Below are 12,917 nucleotides of genomic sequence, written 5' to 3'. Positions count from 1 at the left end.
TCATACATTTGTAATAAGTGCACTTTTACTGAGCCCATGCATCTTAAAACTTCACTGAAGGGGGAAGAAAAAGACATCTACTTTAAGGCAGATCTTGAATGCACATTTACTGTGAAATAAGTGAATAATAATACTAGGTTATTTTGGAAAGTGTTCTTTTATGCAGTTGCTGCATTTAATACAATCACAAAATGGCAGCCCAACAGGTGGTCTTTTCATAGTATTAAGCTACAACAATTGGAACAAAAAGGACACCAGAATCTAATGTTCTTCAGAATTTAAAAAGCCGTTCACTTCCTTTTGTGAATTTTCAGATTTAGCCATGTTCGTTATTGTTGAGCCACAAATGCATGACATTCTTTTTTGACATTTTGCCTTAAATAGATACTGACTAAGGCTGACTAGCCAGCTAGCTGTTTTGTCACAGGGTAGCGGAAATGAGCCATTTAACAATGTGGAGGCACTCTTGGTTCTTAATGGCAACGGAAAGCACCAGTTTTGATATGCAGTAAACCTAGCAAAGTCTACGATCACAAAAGTATATCTGACAAAGGATGAAGTTTCCTCTTTTGCTATCCCCTCCCCCCTCCTCCTAATCTAAGAATTTCTATCTGGCTTAATGAAGTTGCAAAGACAATTTGGTGTCATTGGCAGTTCTTGAAGGTCTTAAAAAAAATACTTGGGCATTGTGGCTCAGGCCATTCAAATCACCTCCTTTGGGAAGGTCCATTATTCGAAGAGCAATTATGAACTTCTTCACCAAGCAGGGAGGGGAAAGGAAGGATTTGATCCTTGTCTGTTAAATGTTTTTGGTAGTGGAAAAAGTACCTCATTACTGTGATCACACAGTACAATTTTAAGTAGCTCTTATTTAAAAGTAAGAATCACCAAGTTCGTATATTTACCTGTGCGTTCAATAGAAATTCCAGGTAAATATGTGCAGGATTGTAATAGTATCAGCAGCATTAAGCTAGTGGTCCAGCACTATAAATCCTTCAACAAAATTAAATTTATTCAAATAAGTAGCAAATCAAATGGAGCATTCTTTAATGGATCAGCTACCCTGAAAAATAGCAAGCATAGTGTACTGAGATAATGAGAAGATAATGAGCTTAACCCAGTGAGCTTGATAAAAACTCTTCAAGGTCTAAGGGACAATTTTCATCCAATCATTCTACCTCAAATCCATCAATGATTTATTTTTTAATTTAGTATTTCTATGTCAGTCTTCCATAGCATTACATCCAATTATACAGCAAAACAGGAAAACCATCCAAAGAAATCTATCAAATTTGTTAAAAAATACAAATCAATTTAATAATAACATTTTGTTGACATAGTCACAGCACAGGATTTATTATGACAATCTAGGAAAATATTCACTGATGGTTTCATGTTTGTGTGTGTGTGTGTGTGTGTGTGTGTGTGTGTGTGTGTGTGTGTGTGTACCCCATTCAGCAGACTTGTCAGGAGAATGCTGACAGCTTGGTCTCTCCAATTATATATATTGTGTTCTAAAAATTCCTAGGCACAGAGCCAAAGATTGTTATAGTACAATCATAAACATGAATCTTCAGAAGGGCAGCCATGTCAACGTGTTGCGGGAAAGCAACACCAAAGAGACTTATGGCAATGTTGTGATCTTAGCTTGGGCAGATTGTAGCCATTTTTCCAGACCCAAGGTCATTTTTCCAAGCCAGCCTTCCAGATCACTGGATGTCAACTCCAACATTTCTGGGAATATAGCATATAACTGGGAATGATTAGTTACATTCATTGAGGTGTTTCACACACATTCATTTATCATTTTAGGGAAATAACCTAACCTAACAATAACAGAACAATGTGGTTATTGTGAGGAAAAAGTTCTTCCAGCCTCTTTTAATCAGACTTCCCAGGCAAAGGATATTTTCTTTTACAATGTTCCTGTTTACAAAGAAAAACAAGATTGTCCTCAATTCCTTCATGTATAGGTTTTTAAAAAGCCTTTGTGCAGTTAGGACTGGGAGAAGAAAAATAATTAATAAATTGTCCTGTGAGCTGTAGTCATGAGATGAGAAAAGTAAACACTATTATCCTTTCAGTCTCAGATTAAAGTGGGGAATTTCCAGAAAACCAAAAGTAAATACCGGGTAAAACTGAATCTGAAAGGCAGTTTGGACAGCAACTTTTACCTAGATAGACAAAGGTAAATGCCTAGTTAGCATTGTGCTAAAGCTGTGTTTTGTTTTGTTTTTTTATTTCTGTGTATTTAAGCCTGCTTTATTGACTCTGAGATCTATTATCTAATTACAAACTCAATCCTGTCAGATCCATTTGTGATTTTAGCACAGCAGAGTCTCCTATTTTCTTACTGTTCCATACCATCTTGAGACCTACCCAAAATTTTAAATTATTACTATGTTTCTTTTTATTAGAGAGTCTTTGGAACATCTGTCTGTAATATTTCCTTTACTATTAAGTACAAATTTGCATGTGACTAACATAAATTAAAACTGAAGTTTCACATTTTTTCTTGTAATAAGCCAATTTTGAATTATAGATTGTGCTTTTTATCATGGTTCCAATGAATTAATAGATTATAGGTTATCATCCTGGTATTGACTCTTAGTGACCATACAGATACACTTCTCCAGTGTAATCTGTCTCCAAACTAGTCCTTCCATTTTCAAAGAATTCACTTATCTTCACTATAATCCATTCCATCTATCCTGTTGCTGTTCTTCTCTTTCCTTCCACTCTTCCCACTAGTATAGACTTCTCCAGAGAGCTAAGTCTTCACATAATATGATAATTTAAGCCGGTTCATTTTTACTTAGAGAGAAAACACTGGAGTAATTTGTTCTATGATCAATTTGTTTATTTCAGGGCTGTCAAACTCAAGGCCCATGGGCTGGATCCGGCCTGCGGGGTGCTTGGATATGGCCCATGGGGCTGCCCTGGAAACAGCAAAGGACCAGCCTGCAGTGCCTCTGCCAGTGAAAATGGTGCTCGGTGGAGCCACATGTGGGCCCCCAGACTCTGTTCCCTGGCAGAGGGATGCAGGACACCGTTGTGGTTGAAAACTGATGTCAAGCTGGCCACACTCACCCTGGCCATGCCCCCCCCATGTCAAACACAACCCTGATGCAGCCCTCAATGAAATCGAGTTTGACACCCCTGATTTATTTGTTTGGCTATCCATAGTATTCTCATAAGTCTTCCCCAGCATCAAAATTCAATACTCATTCTATCCTGCTCCTTCACATTTTTGCTTCTATTGAATGTCACAGGAAAAACCACTTGACTGCATGATTCTGATCTTTGTAGGTACTGTATAAACATGTTATGCTATCTAAATATTTCTTCGAAGGCCTTAATCCCTACTCTACTATAGCAAATTTCTTGGCTGCTGATAATTCTTTTACTATTGATAATTAATCTTAAAAAGCAGAAGTTATTTACCACTTCTGCATCTTTATTTTCAATTTTAAGTGAATTGATGTACCTGTTGTCATTATTTTGGTCTTTTTTATATTTAATCTTAGTCCACATTTTTCACTGCACTCCTTGACTTTCATTACTAGAGCTTGCAGATCATTAGCGTTTTCAGCTATCAAAGTATCAGCATAGCATACCACCTTGAGTTTCTGAACTGTAAGTTATAAATTTAATATACCAACAAATGGATACACATTTTGTGGTGCTACGGCCTCCTAAATTGATTTTTTCTAGATCCCACCCTCATTTCATTAGTTTTTCATTAGACTGAGCATTCAGTGCACAAACCATAAAGTTTGCTCATTGAAAACTGATTGTGACATAGACTTCCGTGTGGAGGAAATTGCAGACTTATGCTTCTCTGAACAGCATAGAGGATGCTGAAGAAGAGACAGCTGATCAGGTGGCAAATCTGGACCAGTGAAGCTTCTCCAGACAAGGAAAAACCAAGAGATCACCTACTTATGGTTTGAAAGGTAGTTCTTCATGAGGAGACCTATAGGACCTGAAAGGGACCCTGCAGGTGACTTGTGAGTAGAGTGCCAGGAGCTACAGATAAAATACCAAGCTCACAGCCTTGATCAGAGCCTGTTTAAGGACAGTGGGTTTCAGAGGTGGGTTTCAGCAGGTTCTGACTAGTTCTGGAGAACTGGTAGCGGAAAATTTGAGTAGTTCGGAGAACCGGTAAATACCACTGCTGACTGGCCCTGCCCCCATCTATTCTCTGCCTCCCAAGTCCCACCTGATTGGGAGGAAATGGGGATTTTACAGTATCCTTCCCCGGAAGTGGGGTGGGAACGGAGATTTTACAGTATCCTTCCCCTGCCACACCCACCAAGCCACGCCCACCAAGCTATGCCATGCCCACCAAGCCACACCCACAGAACCGGTAGTAAAAAAATTTGAAACCCACCACTGGTAGATTTGCTCAAATCTCCACCGTCTATTGCACCTTTGGAATACTATAATAGTATAATTTTTAAAAGCTAAAGATCTTCCAAGCAGCAGAGTATTTAAACCACCCATTGAGGGATCCTCACAATTTTTAAAATGTAAGGTAATTAAGTGACATAGTTGGAAGGAACCTTGGAGGTCTTATAGCCCAATCCCCTGCTCAGGCAGGAAACCCTATACATTTCAGACAAATGTTTCTTCTTAAAAACCTCCAGTGTTGGAGCATCCACAACTTCTGGAGCCAAATAATTCCATTAATTAATTGTTTTAACTGTCAGGAAATTTTAGTTTTAGGTTGGTTCTCTCATTAGTTTCCATCTATTGCTTCTTGTTCTGCCTTCAGGTGCTTTGGAGAACAGGTTGACCCAGGGGTGAAATGCTCCCGATTCGGAGCAGATTGCCCGATCTGGTAGCGATGGCGGCAGGTGGTTTGGAGAACCAGTAGCAAAAATCCCCCCACCCACCATGCCCAGCTGAGCCACTTTTTTTTTTAACTTTTAAAAGCATTTTTTCTACAACCTCTTCCGATGAAAAAATGCTTTTAAAAGTTAAAAAAAAAAGCCTCTGATGATCGCACAGCTCAGCTGGGATTGTCAGAGGCTTTTCAAAGCATTTTTTTTGCAAAGCATTTTTTTTTTGCAACCTCTTGGCCGAACATTTCACCCCTGGATTGACCCCCTCTTCTTTGTGGCAGCCCCTTAGATATTGGAACACTGCTAACATAACATGATGTGACGTAACATAATGTGACACAATAGGAATTGAAAAAAATAAAGTCGAATTTGAAGCTGAATTGTGTACAAATGAACATTTGTACACAAATGTATACACTTTTGATGAGATTTTAAACAAAAGAACAACTTAAAGAGTACATGGTAAAAATGAGCTAAGATCTTAATATGCAGATGGACCAATGGAAGAGAATTTGGCAAAAGGAATTTAAATTCACATTGTGTTATAATTTGAGATATAATTTTTACAAGATGATGTATTGTTAGTACATGACACGAAAAAAATTAGCTAAGATATATTAAGGTACTTCTAATCAGTGTTGCAAACGTGGAAAATATGAAGTCATTTTACTATGCATGGTGGACTAGAGAAAAAAACAAAAGAATATTTTGTTAAAATGATGAAACTTGTGGAAATGGTAACATTTTATTTATTTACTCATTTAATAAACTTATTTTTTATTTAGCAAATTCATACGGATGCCCATCTCACAAGAAGAGACTCTGGGCAGTGTGTCACCAAAAAAATAGTGTAAAAGAATAAACATGTCAAACACATTTTTTTAAAAATCCACAAAAGTCATTTGATCAGCCACAGGGCCAGCTCAGGATCTCACCCATTCAGGTAGAGTGTCAATCAGCCCTGAGATCAATTCAGAATTCTTTGTAAACACAAAGTCACTCCCTGGGCTTTCTTCCCCATTCTGCCTGGACAAGCCGGTTTTTAGCTAGTCCATACAAAATCGAGAAGGAAGCCTAAAGACAGCTCCAGTTTTGGGTACATAAACCTGATGTAATTTATATGCATTGCATGTCACATGATGTGGAGGGAATATCCCAAGCCCACAGGTACAGCAGTAAAAGCTGTGAATGTTGGTCCTATTCCACAAAAAAAAAAAAAAAAAAATCATTTCAATACTGGTAACTTAGTCTCTTATTCTACCTTCTAGACATCAAAGGGAAGAAATGAATCCTGTATTCATTCTTGATTTATAAGCACACCAATGGCTGGATGAATCTAGCATGCAAATTGCTTCTTTAAGATCAAGAAAGGCTTAGGTAAATTTTATTTTATTTTTTTTCTCCCAAAACTACTCCTGCTTAGAAAGCAATACTAGAAAATACAACTTTATCTAAAAAAACCCAACCAAATTTCTAATCCCGCTGCTTGTTAAAGAACAACAGCATCTAGTCGGTCCCAAAGTTTCCTCAACGCATGAAATCTCTGTTGCATTTTCTCCAGCCAGGCTACCTGTGAAAAGAAAGAAAGAAAGAAAGAAAGAAAGAAAGAAAGAAAGAAAGAAAGAAAGAAAGAAAGAGGGAGGGAGGGAGGGAGGGAGGGAGGGAGGGAGGGAGGGAAGGAAGGAAGGAAGGAAGGAAGGAAGGAAGGAAGGAAGGAAGGAAGGAAGGAAGGAAGGAAGGAAGGAAGGAAGGAAGGAAGGAAGGAAATGTAACCACAACAATTCCCGGGAATCATACAAACAGTAATGAGCACAAGAAACTCAATTCCCTGAGGTTGTATAGCTTCTCTCTGGATATTTCAGAAGCACCTTTAGGCTGGAAGACAAGACATCCATTCCATCAGGAGACTGCTAGATATCCCTGTAACCTCTGCTGACATGGATAGAGGTGGAGAGTGCTTGATGGTTGAGGTTTACTTCTAGAATGTACTGTAAACGTAAACTAAGATTAAAAGGTAAAGGTTTCCCCTGTCGACTCATGTCCCACTCTAAGTGGCAGTGTTTATCTCCATTTCCTAGCCAAGATAAAGCCAGCATTGTCCGAAGACCCTTTCCCTGGTCATGTGGCCTGCATGACTATATGCCAAAGGCGCATGGAATGCTGTTACCTTCCTACTGAAGTGATACCTATTTATCTACTTGCATTCTTTCAAACTGTAAGGTTGGCAGGATCTGGGGCAAATAATGGGAGCTCACTCCATCTCAAGATCTCAAAGCCGGGCTGTCAGCTTTCCAGATGACAAGCTCAGAACCTTTAACCACTGAGCCATTGCCATCCCTTCAAAAGCAAACTAAGGCTTCAAAATTGCCATCATTTAGCAGCATCACTTTTTGTGCAGCTTATGGATCTCATAAGCAATGTAGCCATTGGACATCTGGCTTATCTAATCACACTGGGTGCTCATTGCTGGCTTAAACCCCTCCACTTTCAGCGCCCACTTTTTCGGAGCAAAGCTACCCATGTTCAAACAAAATGATACCATAATCACTTTTCTGCAGCATTGGAACCCCAGATCCAGGCATGCTGACCTGATTCCTGCCACACCATGCCATTAATGGGTGCTGATTAAACCTTATTTTAGTACCTCAGTAATGCAGTTAAGCATTATATTTACTGTTTTTAGTTCCTGGAGCATATTGCTTGCTGATGTTGAGGTGGTAGACCAGTAGGATATGTAGATCCTTCTTCCTTTTATTGGTAGTTACCAGATGGGCGCTAGGTGGGATCGCTTAGTGGATTCCTAAAGGCAGGGCAGGGAATTGGGCTCGATAATTTAAAAGATCCTTCCCATTAATAATTCTATTAAGGTAGCAGTGCTACTACTTCCCTAACCTGCCTTTATCCCATACGGTCAAATGCAGAGCCAGCTACTGCTTTGAGGAAGGACTTGGCTGAATGCCTTCTCATGAACCTTTTGACTGAGCACCTGGTAGTCACTGCAGATAGCTACAAGTTAAATTTACTATATAATAGAAAATTTTAAAAAGCTTCTTCCCTTAATTTCCCACAATGGAGTGGAGCAATTCTGGGGAAATTTAAAAAGGAATGTTGCAGCCCCATTTGACTAAATGGTGATGATGGGAATGTTCTAGGGCAGATCTTAGGATCAATGTTTTTCTCCAGGTCACAGAAATCCCACTGCGATAGCCTGAGGGTATCAAATGCTAAGTGCAGTTATCTGAAATTTCTGCCAAGTAAGCATAAGGCTGATGTTAAACAGTCTCTCTCTGAAGAGAAAAAGACTAAGAGGGGAGATTTTCAGCTAATGGGATTATTTAAAAGACATCTTGGAAGGAAGAGTTTGTAGATTTATTAGTAGGTATACAACTATAAATTATTGGCAAGGCTGTAAAATATCCCTTGTAGAATATACTAGACTAGTACTGCATATAGTATACAGTGTTGGTTTAATTATGCATTAATTGATATGAAATATCATTTATGATAAAGTTCCCGAGCCATGAATTAAACTTAATTTTCTCTAATGTAAAAAAAAAGTTATTAGAATTGTATTAATGATAAAGTGATGATTTAAAACAAAGCAAAAAATATTCCTTTCAATACCACACTTTTTTTTTTTTTGCCTAATGAAATTGGAAATGCTGTTGCCTATGTCAGGAAATGAGGGAGAAAGCCTTTGCCAGATTCATGAAAAGCTTTCCTTATTTCATGAATTATGCAAAGACATCACTGATTTCATGAATTAGGCAGGGACTTTATTCAATTCATATGGAGAGCATGCTTCTGTTTTTTGAATTGGGCAAATCATTTGCCCATTTTATTAAAAAAAGATCAGCCTTCCCTTCAAATAGACAATTTCATGAGGCAGGCAGAGGTGTGAGTGACAAATACAGCAATATTTAGCTTACTGCTTGAATAAAGCAATTTCAGAAATTTGGCAAAACACATACATTTGACAAGGTTCAATTGTGTGTAGGAGAATTAATTCAGAGAACTAGCTAGCACTGATCTAAAGCTTCAAAGACACTACTAAAAGTGTCTACTCATGACTGAGTAGCAAAGATAACTTGGAACACTGCTTGCACTAACCATCATCAGCCCACAAATAAGCTCTCTTCTGCACTAGAACACTTGCTTGTATTTCTTCCCTGTGAAATTAAACCCCTCTGTATATGTAGTACAGCCACATTTAGATAGACAATCAGATATATTTTGCCATAGAATGCGAACAGTGGTTAAATATATTTAAAATGTAGTAAATTTCTTTAGTTTTCTAAGGCTCAAAAGAAATCACATCTTCCAACAAGTATCCAAATAAAACGGAAAGAAAAAGAAAAACACAATTTGTGGTATAATACATTCTTGATGCTCTAAAAGATGGTTTGGGATAAAGCAAGCAATGAAAGTTGGGACTCCTCTGATAGATGAGTTGTCACAAGAAGACATTGGGAGAGAAATTCAGAAGATGATGATGGGGAACAGAAGATGAGGGGCCTTTAGCCATGAACTGCAAATGGGATGGCATTCCTTTTTATGGGATGAAAGATATAAAACATACACCTATTTTAAAAGATACACAATTAGGAATACACTACTACTAATTTGGCTAAAAATTAAAAAACAACATTATACAAAAATTCCGAATTGGCTATCACCATCAGAAGCGGTAAGGCACCCAAATTTAACAGAACCCAAAAATATAATTAGATATAAAGACTTAATTGATTATCAAGGGAAGCTGAAAACCAAACAACAATTGGAGCTAGAGTTAAATAGAGAAATCGATTGGTGGATTTTCACACAGATCCAATCCAAATACAAGGAACATATAAAAACATATGAAATCCACAGAGAGAAACAAGAACTAGATAAAATTATATTAGACTCACAAGAGAAATTAATTAGTAAAATCTATAATTTTCTATTGCGATATAAGATGGAGGAGGAAACAGTAAAGGATACAATGATTAAATGGATGCAAAATTTTAAGTATACAATAGATTTGGAGAAGTGGGAGGAATTATGGCAAACGAATACAAAATTAACACTAGCGGTGGCATACAAAGAGAACCAGCTGAAGATGTTTTATAGGTGGCATATGTCGCCCACAAGATTGGCAAAAATTCATTCAAAGAATAGTTCATTATGCTGGAAATGCAAAAAATCGCAGGGTACCTTTTACCATCTATGGTGGACGTGCCCGGCAGCAAAGAAGTTTTGGTCTAACATCAAGAAATGGTTGGAACAAATAACAAAATTACAAATAGAGATGAAACCAGAAACTTTCCTGCTAGGAATCTTCACAAAAACATATCCTAAAGATATAAAATACCTGATAATACATATTCTAATGGCAGCTCGAATAACATAGGCAAAGAATTGGAAACAAGAAAAAATCCCAACAGAAGAAGAGTTAACAGATAAAATTGCACAGTGTGCTGAAATGGATAGACTAACAAAAGAGATTAAGGAAAAAGAAGAGACAGAGTACTATAGAATATGGGACAAATGGTACCTATGGTATAACGTCGCTAATAAAGAAATATAGGTGCAAGAAAAATAGAATAAAGATGTAAATAGATATATTAATAATTTCCTATGGGCAAGTAAACATGAACAGGGGTTTCAAAACAAAAGTATAATTCAAATATAAAGATTGTTAAGAAATCCTAAGGGGAGGGGAAAAAGAAGAGAAGGGGGGAGAAAAGAGAATGGGAAAAACTACTGGGCTAAACATAAGGGGAAAATCACAACTGTGTTAATTGAAGAACCACTACGAAATATTGCTTTAAGAAGAAAATTTACTTATACGTTGTATGTTTTGTAAATGTGTTTTATATGTGTTTTATTTATTTTATTTATTTATTATTGAATTTCTATACCGCCCTTCTCCCTGAGGACTCAGGGCGGTGTACAGCCAAAATTAAAAACATGCAGGACAAATATTAAAAAACAATTAAAAGATATATAAATTTGGCCCAATTAAAACTCATTACCAATTAAAATGTTTAAAACATTTAAAAACAATTAAAAATTTCATCTTAAACCAGCCCGGCTTGCTTGAAAAAATGGGTTTTAATGGCACAACGGAAGGCACTGAGGTCCTGGATTCTCCTTATCTCTGGGGGGAGCTGATTCCAGAGGGTAGGTGCCCCCACAGAGAAGGCCCTCCCCCTGGGGGTCACCAGCCTACACTGTCTGGCTGATGGCACCCTGAGGAGGCCCTCTCTGTGGGAGCGCACGGGTTGATGGGAGGTCATCGGTAGCAGCAGGCGGTCTCGAAGATAGCTAGGCCCTATGCCATGGAGCGCTTTGAAGGTGATAACCAACACCTTGAAGCGCACCCGGAAGACCACCAGGAGCCAGTGCAGCTCGCGCAGGAGCGGTGTTACATGGGAGCGCCATGCTGCTCCCATCATTACCCGCGCTGCTGCGTTCTGGACCAGTTGGAGCCTCCGGGTGCTCCTCAAGGGGAGCCCCATGTAGAGAGCGTTGCAGTAGTCAAGGCGAGAGGTGACGAGGGCGTGAGTGACTGTGCACAGGGAATCCCGATCAAGAAATGGCCGCAACTGGCGAATCAGGCGAACCTGACAAAAGGTTCTCCTGGTTACAGCCGTCAGATGTTCTTCCAAGGACAGCTGCATATCCAGGAGGACTCCCAGATTGCGAGCCCTCTCTGTGGGGGCCAATGACTCGCCCCCAATAGTCAGTGATGGAGTCAACTGACTATATCGGGATGCCAGGAGCCACAGCCACTCAGTCTTGGAAGGGTTGAGCTTGAGCCTGTTCCTCCCCATCCAGACCCGCACAGCCTCCAGGCACTGGGACATCACTTCAAGGGCATCGTTGGGGTGGCCTGGGGTGGAGATGTACAGCTGGGTGTCATCAGCGTACTGGTAGTATCTCACCCCAAAGCCACGGATGATCTCACCCAGCGGCTTCACATAAATGTTGAACAGAAGGGGCGAGAGGACCGATCCCTGCGGCACTCCACAAATGAGAGGCCTCGAGGTCGACCTCTGCCCCCCTGCCAACACAAACTGCGACCGGTCGGAGAGAAAGGAGGAGAACCACCGTAACACGGTGCCTCCCACCCCCAACTTTTCCAGCCGGTGCAGCATGATACCATGGTCGATGGTATCAAAAGCCGCTGAGAGGTCTAACAGGACCAGAACAGAGGAGCAACCCCTGTCCCGAGCCCTCCAGAGATCATCAACCAACGCGACCAATGCCGTTTCCGTGCTGTGCCCAGACCTGAAACCCGACTGGAACGGATCTAGATAAGATGTTTCCTCCAGGAACTGCGGAAACTGTCGTGCGACCACACTCTCAACAACCTTCGCCATAAAGCGAAGGTTGGAGACAGGACGATAGTTGGCCAATATTGCCGGATCCAGGGACGGCTTCTTTTATATGTGTTTTATATGTGTATTATTAAAGTTTATAAATTTTAATAAAAAAAAAGATGAGGGGCCTTTAAGTAAATTCAAATCTAAAACAGAAATAGAAGGAGAGCTGCAAAAATCTGGATGACCACTTTGATGCCTGGGAAGAGTTATTTTACTGCTATAAACTAATTTTATAGGAAAAATGAGGTTATAACTGAGCCGTGGTGGCAGAGTGGTTAGAACGCAGTACTGCAGGCTACTTCTGCTGACTGTTGGCTGCCTGGAATTTGGCAGTTCAAATCCCATCAGGCTTAAGGTTGACTCAGTCTTCCATCCTTCCGAGGTGGGTAAAATGAGGACCCAGATTGTTGTGGGCAATATGCTGACTCTGTAAACCGCTTAGAGAGGACTGTAAAGCGGCATATAAGCACTTGTTGCTAGTTTAAGATTCCATAATAATGAAATTTATTTTGGAATGAGTAACTGGCTATAAAGAACAATTACCAGTCACCTATACTGATAGATAATTTACTTCCCTTTATTGTGGATTTTCATCACAAATTTATTTTAATCTCCCATCCAACTGAACCATGTGTGCCATTATGGTGTTCCCTTTGTTTGCCATTGAATAATCCTCAGTACAATAATAGTATAAGCAGCA

Source organism: Pantherophis guttatus, chromosome 1 (genome assembly GCF_059756535.1).
Source record: "Pantherophis guttatus breed Tessera chromosome 1, ASM5975653v1, whole genome shotgun sequence".
NCBI classification, from domain to species: domain Eukaryota; kingdom Metazoa; phylum Chordata; class Lepidosauria; order Squamata; family Colubridae; genus Pantherophis; species Pantherophis guttatus.
The sequence above is the reverse complement of the archived record's forward strand: the minus strand, read 5'-3'. Positions refer to the sequence as shown.